General features: G+C 45.7%; 1 protein-coding gene across 3 annotated transcripts in view; it reads right to left on the bottom strand.

The window, feature by feature from the left end:
* NEDD4L (neural precursor cell expressed, developmentally down-regulated 4-like, E3 ubiquitin protein ligase) overlaps window positions 1–18,705 on the bottom strand; it is a 127,826-nt gene extending 109,121 nt beyond the window's left edge. For 2 of the 3 annotated variants that reach the window (XM_009882036.1, XM_009882037.1), the window contains exon 1: window positions 18,636–18,700. The gene's annotated coding sequence lies outside the window, so the exon portion shown is untranslated. Of the gene's footprint in view, window positions 1–18,635 lie in introns of all 3 variants that reach the window. The other variant, XM_009882035.1, reaches the window with a different exon arrangement.
* Between the last annotated feature and the right edge of the window lie 1,375 nt (window positions 18,706–20,080).

The following is a 20,080-nucleotide window of genomic DNA, read 5'->3' as shown; positions in this document are numbered from 1 at the left end:
CAGCCCTAGATCTGAATTCTTCCTATGCTGTTTCACACTCCCAAAATACCTTAACAAATTCTAAAATCCAGCAGGGGGAAAAAAAAGAAGAAGAAAATTCAATGACACCTGACTTTTGGACCAGAACAGTCCCACACAGGAATTCCAGGCAGCATCCCTACCAACGCATACCATACCCTGCACACCGGCTGCCTTCAGAAACAGGCTCATCCAGCTTGACACAAGCAGACAAGAGAGGCTACAACCTCAGCGACACTGCAAACTACCTAATTGAGCACTGCTGCTAGAAGCTGGCTCACCCCACCGCTGGCTCCCTCTGCTATCCCCCCTTCTGTCAACAAACACGTACCTCCCACAACAAGAGACAAAATGGAAAATGAACTTGGGTTAAACTTGGGTTAAGCCTTCCTTCCTCAGTCCTGGCTGTCATAAACCCAGACCAGGTCCTTCATCCATCCAGTTCACTGCAAAGCCCCATAAATGCTTGTGCTGGCCAGTGGAAGAGTTGGCGGAAGGTGGAACGAGCAGCCAAGGCAGAGGACGGCGAGCTTTGTCCCTGCCACGCAATGTGCGGGTCTCGTCGAGGCTCTTGGACAGAGCTGCCGCGGTCTCGCCCTACTGCCCCAAAGAGTCCCACCGCTGCCACCCCCTTTATGTCAGATGGGACAAAGTCAGCCGTTTCCCAGGACCAAACCCAAGATGACTGTTAGCTATTTTTGCCAAGTTTTCTGCTCAGCAAAGGAAAGAGTGGGACGAGCAAGGCCCTGGCAGTACTGATTTAGCAGGTATAAATTGCCATCCCATCCTCAGAAAGCCTGGCTCACCGCTGAGGCTGTCAGCGCACCCCTGTGCCCTCCGCTGTTGCAGGCAGAAGCACGAATCCTGACATGCGAGCAGAACAATATTTGATAAAAGTAAAAGGCAGAAAGCAAAGGACACGTATAATTAGTCCGTGGAATTCACTGTGGTTCGGGAATTAGTCAGGTTCAAAAGGGACCGAGTTGGTCATGTGCATAATAACAGTAGTCAGCTAAGTATATCACAAACTTTGGGATCCTCTTGCCTGAAAGTCTGATGTTAATCTTTAGGTACTGAGCTAAAACTCAAACTTATGAGAAGCACGTTATTTTCTTACTAACATAGGTTGAATTAGCTGGTAGAGATCACTGTGAAGGCTACACTTCCAACAGCCTCAGATTAAAAAAATCCTGAATTCAGATTTACAAGGGAATTTAACTCAGGACAGTCTGCTAAGCCTAAGTGCAAAATAAAGAGCTCCCTATCTTTTATCTAAATATATTCAGCGATCCTTATTCTGCAACACATACTAGGAAAGAAAAGAACACCCTCCCAGGCAGGGAGGAAGATTATTTTTCTAGCTATCTCCTCCCCTTCCCATATGAAGTCTTTACCAAAAGCAAACAGGTTTCATGGTAAATCCTCCTTCTTTTCCAGCACCATTCAAACCCACCCCACAGTCTGGGAAACAGCCTCATAAGTTAAAGAGCATAAACATAAAACACCGAAAATCACTTATTCCGGGGATGCTACTTCTACCAGTCAGATTTCAGTGCAGCACGCAGCTGCTGCTGCCGAGCCTCATTTATGTCTTTCAGAAAGAACGTCTTTTGTTTTACGAAGATGGAAACACCATGCAATTTGCTACTGAGGAAAGCCACTTTGCAAATGCCCCAAAGCACACTGTGTCTTAATGGGAAAGGGAAACAGCAACCAGAGCAGAAAAGTAAAAGCGATATGGATCGCCACATTCCCCGGATTCCAATGTCTCAAAGTGCAAAGTGTTGTCATGTGGTTACTCTGGACAGACACGTTTCCCAGCTTCCTTCCCAAAAGCGTCTGTACTCACAAGGCAGCTCAGCTGCCACAACTCACCTTGCTAGAACGGATCTAAGGGATGAGCCACATGCTGTGCTTGAGCCCACGTCCTGAGTAGCGCCTTCCAGGACAGCTGAGACCGCTACAAACATCTACCTTAAAAGCCAGAGAAACTGAGTTCTACTGACTTCCAAAAAGAGAGAGGTCTGATAGTCTCTCTTCCATAAATACCTACCTTAGCAAAACTGTAATTCTTATGGATGAGAAGGTCACATGAAACAGGTAAATGAAGCCCTCCTCACCTAACATAATTTATCATTAGAAATTTACATGGCAGATCCCAAATAACTGTGTGGTCAGTGTTCCAAGCTGTCCCAGTGCAAGTCTTTAAATCTGTCTCTCTGAAACTACATACGCCATACCAAGCGCAACAGAAAATATCCTGCAAGAGAAGCAACTGTATTTCACACTGGGTTATCCTTAGTGTTAACAAAATAAACTGAAAAAGATGAGAGCAAACATATCACCAAAGCCAGTGACGTTACCCTTGTTTCCAATAACTAAAGACTGGATCTTCAGCTATTTCAGAAAAAACCCCACATGCTGATTGTCTCAGAATTCAGTGTAAATTTCTAACCAGAAATGTGTATCTCAGAAGTACCAACTTGAGAGTGATGTCCTGTCATAACTAGCCACAGAAAGCATGTACAGAATCGAGTCAAGCGCAAAATGTAGGCAAAATAAAGGAACTAAAACACCATTCAGTAACTTCCACTCTCACCTCAGTATCTTCAGCTCTTTGGGGCTGCATCAGGTATCTCAGAACATCTACTCATGCCTGCTCTTTGTCACCTGCATCATGCCGTCACTGTGGTGAGTCCTCCTGCCGTCTCATTTATGGGGACACTGCCAGCGCCAAACAGCCGGCCTTAACACGAGTGAATTTACACAACAGTGAACAGTGCTCTCGCAGATTCTCTGGCCTCAGACTGATCCATTACTCTCCCCCTCAACCCACTCCCAGCTGATGCACCAAATACATTTTTGGTTAAGGAAAGAAAACAAAACAAGCCAGCAATTCTTTTCCTTCCACAGCATGGTCCTCTGTGTAAGACAGTCTCAGTGCAAAGATAAACTATGCTGAAACTGTTAATCAGACTGGACAAACCATTCCTCAGTGCTAAACAAAACACGTTATTATTCTACAGGAGCATGGTGTAAGCTGAATCATTAGCATGTGAAATCAGGTAAAGCATTCACAACAATCAATGAAGACAAATTACTAGTAAGTTAGGGATGATCAAGTGTGGCATGCTGAATACCACGACAAAAGAGAGAAGAATACAGCAAAGAATTAAAATTAATTATTTACACTATACAACACACAACATCTTTTAAATCTTGACTTTCAACAGGCACAGAGGACATAGATGGAAACATAAACTAAAAATTCACAAAATAAATGACATTTCTATCATGTTTAAATTTCAAGGAAAGCAGCAGTAGGAAAAGTTTCATGTTATTTATCCCAAGTACAGAAGATTGCAGGTTCTGTACAAAAGCACTACCATTAAGAAACTTGAACCGTTGACCTCTACAACAGGAGGGGAACTTGGCAACAAGGGTTGGGTTTAATGAATTAAATTCCCCAGCAATTACTGTGTCAACAATTGAATGAAAAATGCAAGTTATACAAACACCTAATAAAAGGCAACTGGCCTCTATTGTTTCCAATGAGTAGCAGCCACGGACATGCTACAGGTTAGGTGATGACACGCACCCACATCCTCTGCAGGTGCCAGCCAACCTCACTCACATCTGCCACATCAACATCCAAATGGCATGTGCACTATTAAAGGCCACAAACCTTTAAAGGCATTAGTAGGTAGAAGGCCAAAATTGTTATACAACATATACAACATGAACACCTTCCCCCCCGGCTGACAGATAAACGTCTAACTCCACTGTTTCTCCTTGAAATAGCTGATTTCATTTCGTTCCTTCCTACATGCAAATTGAAAAGGTTGTGATCTCCAGGGTCAGGGTGTGCTCTGAGCCACTGCCAACACAACGATGTAAAAGCCTCACATGCTTATTGCCCAGAAACAAAATTTCATTTATTACTCCTAAGAAATGCTACACTGCTCTTCACCCAACTATACGAGGAAAGTCTGAACTTCTGTCTGAGCAGCCCGTTCTTAAGGGCTTTCTCCCAGAAATGCAGATGTATACTTTTGAACAGAATTTAACCCTGATCTGAAGAAAGATTTATTTTTTTTTTTTAATCTCCTGGCGCAGACACAGCTACAGCTTCAAGACAACACAGATTTGCTATCTGCAAGATAGTTTGAGATTGCAGTTTAATTAAATTGCCTTTCTACGCCTAGAGTGGACAGGAACCGTAAGCTGCCAAAAACTCCCAGAAACCAACATTTGTGGGTGCCACAGAAGGTCTACTTAATTAAAAAGGAATTTCTACTACACAACCGAGGGTACAGCACTGAATACCATGCCAGTGACAGTAAGTATAACCCAGCCCAGCAACACCTCAACCAAGACCATGCTTTCCTCAGGCCTGCCCCGCGTGCTGGTCTCCCCCAGCCCCGGCCCTCTACAGCACGCCGCGCTGCCAGCACGGGGAAAGGCCTAAACTGAACACAGTCATGGCACCCAGTTGCTGACGCTACCAATATAAACCAGAAATTCCTGATGGAAATCACCGATTTGGTCTCCAGCTGCCCTTGCACCGCACTGGCAGCGCTGCAGGCCGGCTGCCCCGCACCGCGACTGCTCCACCGCCGGCAAACCACCGCTCCTGAGGCCGCCTGTTGTAACCACAGCACTTTGCCTTTCATCATAAAAACGCATCGAAAACTATATTAGACATGTTACTATGTTCACAAAGCACCGTGAATCTGCATGTGCCCGGCCACGCAGGCTTCTGCCTCCTACAGCTGCAACTTCTGCACCTTTGCACACAACACGTGCCCATAGTTTTTTTTATTTCATCCCAGTTTATTTGGTGCTTAGCCTTGTTCTGAAGACTGAATGATTAATTTCCTCATAGACTTTTCTCAGGCTCCGACTTCCAGGGACTATTTCACAAGCATTAGCCCTGCCTGCCTAACACCCATGGAAACTGAGGGCTGGCATGTTTCCACATTTTACAATGAGCTATCCAAGACACTCAAAAAAAAAAAAACAAAACAACCAAAACCTCACACAGTAGTATTCTGTGCTGCCTCTCTGACCTTGATGTTTGCAGGGCCGTTTCTCTTGCTTTTTCCCTCACTCCAGCCCAGTGTTTTTGCCCGCTCTTAAACCCGCTCTCCCAGCAGTGGCCATGCCCCGTGTGGGGGCGGCTGTGGGGCCGGCCCTGTCCCCCCTGGGCAGCCCGGGCTCCCCTCAGAGTCCCCGCAGCCCCCGGACACGGACACACAACACACCAACACACTCAAAACGCAGTTTTTGAAGAGTACTTAGTATTCCACAGCATTTTATAACCATATTAATGTCATTTTGCAGGCAGATGTAAGCCATTTCTGTACTCCAGGCCATACAATATGAACTATAGTTTGCGCCAGCTCTGACACTTGTCAGACAACACCGCAAGCTGACTCGGCCAACTAAACTCAACAAAAAATGGTCTTCTCCCCCATTTGCTACCCAAAAAGGCGGCGGACTGCTTTCTGCGGGGCTGGTGACCTCAGCCGGCTCAGCACGTGGCCCAGCAAGAGCCCAGCGCAGGAGGGCAGGGCCGGCAGCTCTGGGGCCCATGGCGGGCAGAGGCCGCCGAGATGGAGGGCTGGGGGGGGAGGCACGCTCTCCCTTCTCACCACCATCCTGCTCAGGACCAGCGCTTACAGGAGCCTGGAGAAGGCCCTTCAGGTTACAGAATCACAGAATCACAGAATGGTTAGGGTTGGAAGGGACCTCTGGAGGTTCACCTCCTGAAGACAGCACTTGACAGACACAAGGCCACAGGCATGAAAATCCATTTCCTCTCCATCTCACAACAGGATTTTAGGTACTAGGTATTCACCCTTACACTGCAATCACGTCCACAAAACACGTACAAAATTTACAGGGCTAAGTGAACTCGTGCCATTAGAGGAGCCAACAGGACCATGCTTTAGGGTGCTGAGAAAAGGCCTGGCTTTCATCAGATGTCTTCACCCAGCTGTGACTGAAGAGATCCCACCCACAGTCTGTCCCTGTGCGCTACCATCACATCCCAGCTGGAAGCGGCCATCCCCAACACCTCCCCACCTGCCCCGCTTACTGCCCGCTCCCGTCCCTGCTCCTGCCCCAGCCACCCCGAAGCAAGCCCTCCCACCGCCGCAGGTCCACGGGGGTAAGAACCTTCACCAGGGGGAGGCACAAGTAATGGCACAAAAGGTAAACCTCTTCACCTGGTATCACACTAACAGCACTCAAAATACCGACTTTCCACAGCTGCATCAGGAAGGCAGTTATAGGATGAACTAAGGGAAATCTTGAATGCACAAGGCACCTTTAGTAACAGAAATATCACCTTTAGTAACAGAAACGCAGTTAACAGAAGCATTTTGTATGCCAGGACAGGAGGAAAAAACAAATCAAGCCAAGAAAATTCTTCCTTATTTTAGAGATGATAGGAAATTTGCCGTGAGTCATCACCTAAGATTAAGTTCTTAGTTATAAAGATGGTTATTCGTCATAGGAATGTGTTTATTAAAATGTATTTAAGAAAAGCTTGTGTGTACAGGGGTTAGTGGATGCCTGTCAAAGCTCTGCCGCTACATCTGTAAAAGAGAAGGCAGCTGCTTTCAAATAAGGCAAAGGGAGGCTGCAGACATGAATTACCAAAGAGAACAGCTTCAAGAATGGCAATCAAAAACCACCAAGAGGGGGAGTTTGGTTTTGTTCTTGTGTGCTATTACTCACTGTTACAATGAGGTGTTGATGAGATTCACCACCACAATTTCCATCTTATCAAAACGCTCCTTCTGGCAAAGGAGGTACCAGGGAAGACAGTGAAGCACAGGGCCAAGATGAGCGATTTCCCCACAAGACAGTTTCACACCAGTCTACAGTGTCCCACTCAGTAAATATTTACATATCTCCTTGGACATACAACTAACTGCTGAAATTAAAAAGTGGTCTTTTAAAATAGTTAGGTTTCCAACTCTAGTCACGTAGGTCACCATTATCTCTCAAATATAGGATTCCTGAATAAGCCCTATTCTTCATTTTATTTCCACTCTCTGTAGATAATTATAACATTTGTATAAATTTATAAAACATTCATATGCAACTGAGCATGTTAAAAATCACACAGTTTGCTGTGTTAATAACGTTTGGAAGAGTGAGGGACAGAAAAGGAGAGCGACACCTCGGTCACCCACCCAGGGTCTTTTACCTCTGCTACAAAGCTGAAAATTTAGCACATTTCCTGCTAAGTATTATTGAAATGTCTCCTTATTTACTTTCTATTCATAAAATATAGTCCAAGGACATTATTTTATTTACTTCTTGGAACAAGGACACCTGCACCTTGGTTTTCTGTAGCCCAGAAAACAGTAATCCCATAGAACTGCCCCTTCGTAGAAACATAATCTACACCAAACCCAGGAGAGCTTTACTTTAGCTAGGGTATGGAAAAAGAAAAAAGAAAAAAACCCCAAATTTTTCTCATAATTTTGTCTCACCCCCTCCTTAGGTATGACTGTTATACTCAGTCACGAGGGTTACACGCAGGCACACACTTCCACACTCTTTGCAGTTCTAGTAAGTCTACTAAAAAAGGGAACCGAAAGTTCCATCCGCCACCCTGTCCCTAACTCACCCGCTGACGATCCCATAGTGAGGCCCTGAGAATATAGAGAGACTGACTGTTTCTTGGCAGTGTGTCCAAAATGAAGCTTTGGGCTGAGAGCACACATCACTCTCCTCCCCCAGCAGTGGAACAGTATTTATGGAGTAATAATACACAACTGCCCTACGGGGAAAAAAAACTCCAAGCAGGCTTTAAAGCAAGACGGAGCGGCAGCTGCGTGGTCACGCAGGCAACAACCGTGCAGGATCACTGACGTTCTGACACGGCGCACGGTTACCTGGGCTAATGGAAGTCCAGGTCCAAAACCTCACCCCGACCAGCACTCTGCACCCAGCAGCAGGTCTGGTCCTATCAGGCCCCCGACGCAGCGAGCCCGTTCCTCAGCAGGGCTCTGGCCTTTGCCGAAGAGGGCAGCCACCTTCACTCTGCTACGCCTGCCGATCTGCGTCCCGCCACACCGCACCCTCCGCACCCCCGGTCCCCCTCCGTGCGAAGAGGGCAAGCTGAGGGCTGGCTTGTGCTCCCCACCACCACAGGTGCCGGCCCTGGAGCCTTCTGAGGCAGAAACACAGAAATGAGCAGTTACAGCATCCTGGTTAAATTTGCATTAAAAAACTCAACTTAGAGGGCTAACCCACAATTTATTACCTCCAAAACCACGGACAGAGGTAGCTGGGTGGGAGTTTTCCCTTCTCTCAGGTAGCGCTGGCAGGCATAAAACAACTGCATGCCACTATGTTCAAGCTCCCCGAGATATTATTTTTAAAATTATTTCAACAATGGAGCTCACAAGTTAGGACAGGCTGAGATGCATTTATATCCTGCTTTTCATGCCCATGAAGAGTAACTGTGAAACTTTTTGGATAAACTCACCTTGACTGAAACCTATTCTCTGCAAACATTAAACCTGCATCAGGATTTCCATCACGGGAAGGGAGGAGGGAAAAAACTCGGTTCTTTAGTTCACTGACAATGACAAATGCATGTAGAATTAGTTGCTTTTTAATGCATGTCAGAAGCACTCACAGCAATAGAAACTGTATTTGCCAGCAGCAAAATTGAAAAAAAAAAATAAAAATTGGACAAAACCTAACCAAGTTATACCTGCTCCAGTTACTCACAGAGAACTTGGGGAAAAAACCGCTAGTGCTAAAGCAGTTATTTTTGGAAGTGCCTGCATCCCTCTGCACTTCCTTCTCTCCACGTTTGCCTACACTGCAATGGCTCATGCCGCCCATCACCTTCTACACATCTCCACCTCAGCCGCCCCCAGCCTTCACCACAGCCACAGCCTCCAGCCACACCATCACCCAGGGGCTGCCTGCCCCCCGGTCCTGCTCACCTGACCCCCAGGTTGAGGAGAAGGCACTCACCCCCTCGCCGCAGGCAGGGTGCTTCGAGCCCACCACAGGGTACGGGACAGGAACAGCACCCGCACGCATGGGGACACGCTGACAAGTCACCGTGGCATCGCAGACAGTCCCAAATCGACCATTTGAGGAAAATACCTCAAGAGACACTGGGTCCCATTAACCAGGATCAGCTCACCTTTTCACCCACTGCTATTGCTACACCAGTCACCACACGCAGCTGATGGAGAGGGTCCGTGACGTCGGGCAGCTCTGGTCCTCATGTCCTTCCTATTGCAGCCAGGTCACGTGCCACATCCGTGAGCTACCATGTGGCTTTGGTCATATGCTCATTTTCTGCGTGCAGTCCGGCTCGCAGATCCACGCCATCGGGGCACAGCAAGCGGCAGCCAGGACCAAAGCAACTGCTTCTTAAGTCAGCTTCAACTGCCCCTGGCATTGCAAGGGCAAGCCCTCTTCAACCTGAAAATAATCACCGTTCAATTGCATCCACATGTGTTGCTCATGTGCTGCTCATGTTGCTCATCAGCAATTACTGTTTTGAACTCGTTATCACTAGTACCGACCACACATGCACACCTGGCTGCTCCAATTCAGCGGCAACACCGACCAGCTGCGGCACAGGCTAGGTTTCACAAGAAATGCTTCCAGAAACTTCATTAGTTTTGACATGGTTATGTAATGTCAGCATCTCCTCACATCTTACATCAATAAAAAAAGTAACGGTTGCGTTACCAAGAGATGCAAAAGGCTCTTCCAGGTTTCCTCAGGGCAAAAAGCATTGTTTGCAGCACTTCTATTCCCCTATTTCACTGCTCTTAACTTCCATAAAACTTGGAGCACATTCTTAACCATACATTATGATTTTATTTAGGTATTTATGTTTACCAGCTAGGTGAAGATTTGATTTTGCTGTACGAGCAGCAAGTAGGCAGCTGGGACAAAAGGTAATGCTGCAGGAGAAGAGCACAAGGGCCCTCACGTGTTATCAGCACAGACATGGCCGAACTTGTAATTGCAGATGGGAAAATGAGTATTGGATAAGGGAAAGTTCCAGGAAACAGACATGCCCAGAAACAGATTGTTGTCTTTCACTAGCTGGTAGGAATATACCCATTCATAACTCTATACACACAAAAATCAGCTATTCAGCAGCGATACCACTTCCTAGCCATGACCCTCATCTCGTGGCCTGCTGGCTGCCTTCCTTTGAAACTTCATCCAGCTCTCTGTTTCTTAGGGCCTCCTTCATACCTCAGGGAAGCGGAGGGAAGACTCCCTTGGAAAAGGACAAGATGGGAAATTAAAAGCCACCGAGCCCTCAGCTGGTTGCTCATGCTTCAGAGCAGAATGCCCAGAGAGGCGGGTTAGCAGGATCAAGGAGAGCAGCACGGGAGGAGGGAATCCCCAACCATCCCGCCGTCCAAAAGGGCTAATGGTACCTCGTACAAGCAGCGTTACCACCCGCTTGACGTCAAGAGCTGTGGAAGCTTCACATTCACAGGGCATTGCACCTTACTGCTGCTGTTCCCGCTGTTCTGAAGCGCGCAGGACGAGGCACTGAGCACCTTGAGGATACACGGGCTGTTATCAATGACATTTGACTTCTCTAAGCTACAGTGCTTAATGGAAAGGCTTAAGCAAAGCTTTGAAAGTTAATGATTGAGCAGTGACTTGATTTTGCAACCTAAGATGCAAGGTTTTCCCTCACCAGATGCCTTAGTATTTTCTTCTTTTAAGGCAATAATTTCTGCCTTTCTTTTACTCAGCCCCACAGAGTAGCATGTGATTATGAGATGTGTGGGTTTTTTTAAAACCCAAATGCCTGCCCTCACATCATTTCTTCAATAAAAATTGGTTTCACTACTTCTTAAAAAAACAGATTTTTTTTTCTGTTTTGAAAGGAAAAAGAAATATCAAATTGCAATAGATTACTCTGAATTTACAAGAGTGAAGTTTCATTGGCACTTCAGTGAAAAACTGATAGTGGTAAAACACATTCAACTCATTTGGGAGATCAGCAGAGGTTTAAGAGAACAAGACACCAACATAACATGAGCACTAATTCTCATTAAACAAAGACTGAAAACAGAATAAAGGCCATTTGAAATCTAAAGTGCCGGCCATCCTTAAATGTATACGCACAGTCCCTGGCCTGAAAATTTAAGACAGAAAGAAATACTTCACACACTAAAGAAAACCTCCACAAAAGAAAGCTTCTCCGAGTCTGACAGACAGCTGTTCGAGCACCGCACTTGCCACCGCTGGGTAAGGTAGCCGTGCTTCTGTGATAAGTGCCACCTATGGCTGTCGGATGCTTTCCACAGCTCAGCATGAAAACACAGTTACAGGCTCACGCTGTTGAGCAGAGCGGCAGTGTTTATATTCGTTTATCAGAGAGCAAATAATACAATTATGCTGGGACTGATGATTAGTTCAAATGAAGTAGAAATAAATACACAGTGCATCCTGGGAAACTCTCAGATATGGACAATCTTTCAACTATAACATGTGACACGTTACACTATACACATTAGCGTATAAAAAGTAGAGGCTGCCAATCATTTCAACCCATTCCACCTAGTGACTTGATGTGGGCAGTAGAAGAGGAAGAAAAGACAGAAGTTCTGCCTCAAATATTTAAGACCAGAAAGGTCTTCCTTAGAAGATCTTGCCCACCCACCCCATTTTCATTTAAGGTTAGGGGATTCAGGGGAACCAGTGCGTCCCCGCAGACAGCGGGCTGGTGGAAAAAACGAGTGGCTGAACACAGGCACTTCCCTTTTCAAACAACAGGAAATACTTTAGGTTTTTCTGTCTGTACACAGAAACTTTTCTAGCGAGCAATTATCCGACGAAAATTATTTTTCACTGCGACATTATAAACTTCAGGAACATTACTCAGTTCTCGCACTCATCAGCAAGACCACACACTGGAATAAGCAGTATTGCTCCATTTACAGTTGCTGAAAAGTATACCCAGTGCATCCGAACAAACGGATAAACCCCGCCGATTCTGGTGGAGAACAGGCAGAGCCGCCATGGCAGCCGGCGGTGGAGCGGTGCTGAGGAACGCCTCTGGTGCCCTCTGGTGCCCCCTCCCTGCCCCGAGCCACCACCTCGGTGCCCACCTCCCCACAGCCAACACACCCGGCAGCCCCATAACCCTCCGCTTCCTCGCCTGCATCAGGAAAAACCTACAGTAAGGCTTCATAAACGAAAGTACCTGTTATCCAGTGTATTTCGTCTGAGCAGGCTTTAACCTCTCCGGATAACACTACCCTCTACCATCCACCAGTCATACATTTCAGACACCTTTTGTTTCACTGTTCCTTCAAATGCCTTCTTGAAGTAGAGCCCAAAACATTTTCTGTGACCGCTGTCCGAGCCGAGGTGCCTGGAGCTGCTGGCGCGTCCCCTGCGGCTGGGTCCCCGTCCCCTGAGGCTGGCCAGCCGGAGCAGGCACAAGCACGGCAGGCAACGGGACGGGGGACGGGATGGAATGAGCCGCGGCAGCAGACAGACGGGATTTGGGCTTTCTGGTGCTCGCAAATAGGCTGCGGCGCCTTTACCTTTGTGCAACACCACCATCGATGATGTCTTGAGCACCACTGCTGAAGACAGAGCAGGGTCTGCCCCAGGATGACCTGATACCACAATCGTTTGAGCACGTATCTTGCAAAGCTTTCAGAAGAAGCTTAACGAGACAAGAAATGACATGGGGATATAGGAACCGCAGAAGCGAGAAGGAATGTGACAGCTCTGGCTCTCGCAGTTACTGAGGTTATATATTGCACACAGTGTGGGTGTACCACTGGAAACTTCTTTCAGAAACCAACCACCTCTGCCCACATTTGGTCCATTTCTCCTCCTTCCCGGGCAGGCACGCACACCTGCTTTAAACACTACACTGAATGAGATCCTTCCAACATTTGCCCAAGGCTGCTCCGATGGCCTTGTAGTTTTTATTAAAGCCTACTATTTAACAGGTAAAGCCCAAGCTGTGTGCGCTAGCTGAACCGAAGTAGCGCAGATGCTGCCGTGTCAAAGATGCTGTTTTCTTCTACTGTCTTACTGTCAGCCTCAGAACTTTTTTTTTTACTCCTTCACCTTCCAAAGTACAGCTTGGTTTAGATTTAATGAAGCTCTCAATTGGGTTCTTTCCCTTCCCTCTACTCAGTAAATAACACAATCCCTTCTTCCTTTCCAAAACAATTAGTAGAAATAAGAACATCCACGCCAGGGTCTAATTTCACACAACCAGTAATAACCAGAAGACATTTTCTTCTCGTTTATGCGTCTGCATTCACCTTTATTACTTGTGAGTGCATTTGTGTGTATATGCAGAAACTGTATTTATAAGAAGTGTGTCCCCACTGTGCCAAACCACCCAACAGCCATCCCAGTGCCACCTCCAGGAGTGCTGTATTTTACTTATATTTTTTTAAAGTGGAAAAAAAACAATCAGAAACCCAAGTCCACACAGGACCTACCTTCTGGGAAAGACAAACTTGTCCACTTGGCCTAAACCACGGTGCTCAGCGAATAGACCAAGTCACTAGAGAGGTACTTCTACTTAATTTCAGTAATATGTAAACATATTCAGGAGAGGAAGTTTCATTTTATATTCTAAAGTTGTCTAGGCAGTAACTGCATTTGTGTGCAGTGACTCGCACAGTGCAGCCGCAGCCACGATGATACTCAGAGCATCATTCCTAATATGTGAGTAAAAACAAAATAGTAATAAACAATAGTATTTTTTCAGTATGTTGCATAACTAAGATTAATTACATTATAATTTGCATTACCTAATTACGTACAGGAACACAAATACTAGCTGAATTCATTAAGACGTTACATTTTAAAAGTAAATTAAAAGGAAATAAATGTAAAATAATGATGTATATGTTGTAATACAGTATATGTCAGGTGCTAAATCTGTGTGCCAATGCACTGGAGAGCAATGAGACTGTAACGGGTCCGTCAGAGTTAAGCATGCCAAGCTAATACTAAATCGACAAAATTCCAGTCTGCAATATCTGTTAGCCATCAGTATCTATCAGAGACTTGTAATTTTACAGGGCAATACGTAAACCAGGTTATAGAAACCACTTACACCTAAACTGACCACCCACTTACGTACACCTCAGCTAGAACTACGCACATGAACTTCATCGCGTCTAACCATCACCTGGGGCTTCATCGCTCTAGTTCATTCTACACTCTAGTGTACTTTGTGCTGCTGTAGTCATAACTCCATGCATCTCTGAACTCATATATCATTAGTTATCATCGAAATGATGTCAGGAGCCAAAAAGAACTTCAAAAAAGCAAACTCAAATGCGTTGAGTTGTCGTTATCGCCACAGCCTCTGTAAGGAACACACTAGTGTCTCCACTGCTCTGTGCTGGTAAGGGACTTCCCCTGGGCTCCATCAGGCAAGAAACGGCTTTCTGACTCTGCAAGCCTACCGGCCGTGTTTTATAAGGGTAAAGTTGATTAAAAACGGTAAGGAAAGCCCACTGAGATGCAACACGCAATGTATGCCTTGTAGTTAATCTTTCACAGTTAGATGGGGACCTACTATTCTGCCGGGTGCTGAGCCCGGCACCACTCCGACACCGAGAGACACAGGAGCTTCTGGGGCCGCAACTCTGCAATGCTGATGCGCTTTCAAATGACTTCAGATTAACCCATTCTAAAGCGTGTAACTGTCTAAAGTATTTACCAGTCACTTGACCTTCTTTCTCCCAAAAAGGACATTACAAAGACCAGGAATACGTCCTCATCACTTGATTGAATTTCTGAAGAGACCCCAAAATAAAGGTATTTGTCCGTAATCCAGAAGCACCAGTTAGGAACGACATGCAGAAATCCTAACGCTTCACAGCGTGCGGGATACTATGAGTGTGTCAAAATCCTCAGGCTGTGCTGTTGTGTCTCTGGGTGCTGACGACTTCTTTTCTCTTTGCTGCAACAGCAGCACACACACGATGTGACCCCGTAAGCCAGCCCTGTCCAGATGCGCACCGGGATGAGTCACGAGGCATTCTCCTCTGGTCTCAAGTGTTTATTTTTCAAAGCAAGGCCTATTTACCTGCACGCTTCCAAAGACAGAGCCCACTCGCTGTGAGGAGCTGCCTCAGAGCTGCCTGGTGCCATTCCCCGCCGCGCAGGAGGGACAGGCGCCCGACCGGACACCGCAGCGCCGGGCTGTTGCTCCAGCCACGTGTCCCCGCGGCAGAGGGACGGGACCATCGCCCTCGCAGCCAGGGAAAGCCGGCCCCGCAGCCCGCCAGGACACCAGGGCGGCCGCCTCCTGAGGGCAGGGCAGGGAGTTCTGGGGCGGGCGGTCTGCTGCTGCTGCGGGTAAGAAGAGGACGGGGAAGCAGGAAGATTTAAGAGGAGACCAGCCGCTGTGAGAGACACCTTCTGTCACCAGCACGGAGAGGACGCCCAGGCGTGGAAGTGCAGAACTCGGCTGTTCCTCCTTCTCCCCACCGCACCACTGGGTGTGCCAAGGGGTGTCCTGCACCGACCAAGGAGGTCCCAGCATGGCCCACGCGGTGGTTGCATCCTTCCCCACGTCTGCTGACAAGGGGCACGGACACCACGCAGTGCCTACCAGCCAGCACCCACTGCACCTACAGACTCACGCTGCTTACTTTCACATCACAGCTTAGCCTCTGGCTGTGTGCTTGAAGTTACACCATCGCAAAAATCAACTTGAAAGAGATTTGTGATCTCACGGAAATTATTTATGGGAGAGCGTCGGGGTCTACATCCACACCAAGAGAAGAAAACACACATAGACAGGAATAGTTATTGCTGGTTTTTAGGGATCCTGAACATACACTACACAGTAAAAAAAAAACGATGTTACAGTTCTAACGCCCAGAAATTTTCCTTTTCCTCTTGCGTAGGTTAAAATTTACATGTTTCTGCTCCATTGCCCCAGCTGAGAATTTAATCATGTCCTCCATACTGATCCTCAACAGAGCTGCCAATGGGACAGTTAGTACACAACGCTACGTTAGACTGACGCTCAACAGCTTTGTTAGAATGACATGACCTGTAGCAACTTAAACCACACTTCAGATTGAAGCAGCATGAAATGCTAATATCTCAGGAAGGAATGCAAGGCCCCTAAGACAAACAGAAAAACTACATTGGAACTTTAGCCAAAAAAGAAAATTGAGAGCTTGCCAACACAGCAACACAAGCATTTCACTGCGTTTGTAATATATGATGCTGCCAGTCTCAGCTTTTACTAAAGAACTGTTTAAAACAAAGTTAAAAACATAAATTGGGAATATGCTTTTAACTCTCTGGTTTTATGGAAATCCTACTGACTTGCAACCAATTGACTTAAATATTTAAGGGCCACATCAAATCAGTTCAAATTTCACTTACCTTTTATCTTTCAAAACGCATGAAGTTAAAACTATTTTAACAATTTATCAATTGCTAAGCAAATTTAAGGAGTTCTTTTGAACACGACATCTTAAATATTTACAAAAGTTCTATACGTATGGCCGAAGGCGATACTACAATGCCGGGGATTGAGCTGTAAAGTTTCCAGCGTATCCTCTAAGGAATCAAACGAACACTAAAGAGATTCTCACTTGTCTCAGATTACTTCTGTGAGTTTGTCACGCACTTCAATATCTATAAAAAGTTCCTCTTAATGAGCAGATTCAATATTCCAACCACTAGCTTTGCTTTTTTCAAAAGTGGTAAAATTTAAAGCTCTGGAAATAATGCCCAAAGAAAACCCAGCCAATGAAATACAAAGCAAAAATCTGTCACTGTATGAAACGGCCAAATTAAATGAGATCTAGGAAAAGCAAAGTTAGCACATAAATATGGCAATTCTAGGATCAGTATTTGCAATAGAACTCTTGTTTTCTCTGTGCCTCAGTCCCACCTCTTCTCTAGAATTTGCTCCTCCTCTCTTATTTTGGCACTGCAGCATCTCTACGCCAAGTGCCGGAGTGTGAGGCAGATGCAGATGCAGAGAGCAGGCAGCAGTACTCCTGTAGTGCGACGCAGCCACACGATCAACAGCACTGCCCCGGCGCTCCTCGGCAAGCGTTACCTGTCCACTACCTCTACACATGAGCTGCTTCTTTTGCTGCTTATGGTCAGCAGCAAAAGCTGTTCTTCAAAACAGCAAATTTGGGGAAAGAAAATAGAAAAGCTTTATCTTACCATATTCTGCACACAGCTACCAAAGGAACGTTTGTTGCAAATTTCACACAAAAAAAAATTAAAGTTGATTAAATTTTTAATTGCAGCTTTCATGTAGTTGCAAGCTAGATAGGCAAGCTAATGAACAATTTGCAAGCATCATTAAAGAAATACAGGAAAATCCACAGGGAGGCTCATTTATACATTAAGAAATTAGTCATTTCAGTAACAGCTAAATTGGATACCACTAATTCAAACTGATAAAAAACTTCTAAGTAGATTGGAGCATTTACAGCAAAGAATTTCCTCACACTTAGGCTTGAGATAGCAAGAACAGCAAACCTGAATTAATCTTCGAGAAAAAAAATTAATGCTTTCTGGTTCGTTTTGGCTTCAGAACCAGCTTCTCCCCCGCTATCTACCTGATTTGATTCTTCAGGTCATCGTGCAGCAAGCCCAGACTCGGAGAAAAGCTGTTCCTACACCTGTGACTAACTCTTTCAAAACAAGACTCGAGAACATACAAAATGACTGTACCTGTATCTTTCCATTAGACCATTTAAAACCAGTTTTCTTGTTTGACAATTGTTATTTTGGCCAAGGACCAGTGCAAACTATGGTCTGTTTGCCCCATCTTTTGACACACAGATGAGCAGGGGAGCAATCATACGAAGACCGCCTTATGCGCTCCAAACCCACCCTTTTCCCTCTCAAGTCCCCAGTTTAAAACCCAAAGTGATTCAAGGCTCAACTGGAATTAAAACCTGGATTTGCCACAGCCTAACAGAAAGCGCTAAGTCAGCACAGTTCACTCGGAACTCTTGGCTACGTTCGTACTTACCGCTAGCCTTCTCCTGGCACAGCCTGAACCGGGGAGAAGGCTTTTACTGCCTTTACCTCTGAAAGGTGGACTCGATGATCCTCACGGGTTCCCTCCAACTTGAGATATGCAATGATTCTAAGGTGCCATCCTTTGGAACTGCAACGGTGGCACCTGGATATGTCTGTGACCAAACCAATTCCCCGTCTGGCTACCGAGTCAGACTCTGGCGCCTGCGAGAGGGGTACTGGCAGCCCCGGGGGAAAGCAGAGCTTCCTCAAAACAAGACAGAGGGTACTGCTGGCTTTTGGTCTGTCTTGCATTATGTGGGGCACATGGGAGACAGCGAGGAGTCTTTCAGCCAAATACTGCTGAAGTCTGAGCTGCTCCTCAGATGCTCCGAGAGCGCGGGCAGACAGTGAAGTCGGGAACAGCCTCCTGTGGTGGGAGAGGGCATCAACAGCCACCGCTGCGAGCTTGTGCTGCTTGTGATCAAGTAACAGGGTCTCTCCATGTTTATGGGCAACCAATTATAGAGCATCCTTGCTCTGCTAAGTTTGTTCTGTTTAAACCCACCCAACAGCCAACACAGGACACTTACCTGGCTCCAAAGATGTCTTTTTTCGCTAGATCAATGCCAGAAACCACCTTTACCCTGAGGATACGAGACTCCTCCTGTGAACAGAAAAGAAAACAGGTTTAATGTTTATTCTGTAATTAATTTTGAAGATGAACAGTTTGCAAGAGGTTAAGCTGCGAATGAACTCCCAGCCTTTGGACAGCAGGAGTCTCTCCTTGGTAGGAGTTTGAAAAGAATCTCTGGGAAGGAGAAATACACTTTGTCTGCTGAAGAATATCCTGAATCCAAACAGGAAAAGCATCCAACTCCAGTCAGAGCTGTTAAAGAGTTACATAAAAGCAGAATAAGAGTAGATAATAGCAATATTGTTACATTATTATTACTTTGACATTAATAGTAATAAAAGAAGATGACAATTTGCTGAGCAGGGCCATTTCAAATCCTCAAGGATCCGTACTCCACCGAAATTCATGCTGCTTAGATTCTAAAGCTGTCTGTTCAAACAAAAGGGAAAATATAACATTTTTGTCCAATAATGCTAATAACTCTTGGCCAGAGAGATGTCTGCAGTTTAAAAAAAAAGGTGCAAGATTAAAAACAAATCCTTACAATTACATTGTTCAAATCTGTCTCAGCACCTTGGTATGCACAGAGCTCAAAACCAACTTTCATTGACACATGGCAGTTTCTGGAGATGCATATTACTAGGACATCAACTGATGTTTATCACTTCATTGCTTTAAGCTCCTGAGGAACATTGGTATAAATGGTATTTTTCACTTTTTTTTCCCCCCGCCCTGTCGGACCAGTTTATTTTTGCTACACAAAGAGGCCACCAAAATTAAGTCTGGAAAGGATCCTACAGAAACAGGTTCTGCAGTCACCTGTATCAGTTATACCTTTTTCTGCTCTGATAAGCCTTCCAGACCTGCAAGATACAAGATTCAGTTACAGTAATTTGAGACTCCGTTCCCTGAAGCTTGTTCAGAAAACAATAACATTTTCCCACAGGTTGCTGCTGGCAGGGCCATCCTACACCTACTCTATTTGCTTTAGATAGCTAAAAGCGAGACACAGACTTGTTAGCTGTATCTGAGATCTTGGAGATTATTAGGAAGGTCAGAAACACCCCAGAAGCAAATCTGTACCTGTCCGGTCTAATACCATTCTTCTGGAAGGAGTCAGAAACAGATTCCTTCAGAGAAAGGCAAACAAAAGTCTCATTGAACCCGTCTGCAGGGCGGGTTCCACCCTCACACACATCCTGCCGCAGTAACTGTGCTGCCTTAAAACAGAAGCTTCAGGATTTAAATCCTTTTGAAAATTTGTTTGTTGGTATTCTTTCCAGCAGCCCATAATACTGTCCAAAGTAATTTCTAATTAAGACAACGGGATTCCTTCCCAAGAAGAGCCTAAAGCTCACCAGACTGGCAAACAAAACATTATATGAAAATTCAACGGTGCTA

This window comes from Charadrius vociferus, unplaced genomic scaffold (genome assembly GCF_000708025.1).
Source record: "Charadrius vociferus isolate BGI_N301 unplaced genomic scaffold, ASM70802v2 scaffold743, whole genome shotgun sequence".
Classification (NCBI taxonomy): Eukaryota; Metazoa; Chordata; class Aves; order Charadriiformes; family Charadriidae; genus Charadrius; species Charadrius vociferus.
The sequence above is the reverse complement of the archived record's forward strand: the minus strand, read 5'-3'. Positions and strand labels throughout refer to the sequence as shown.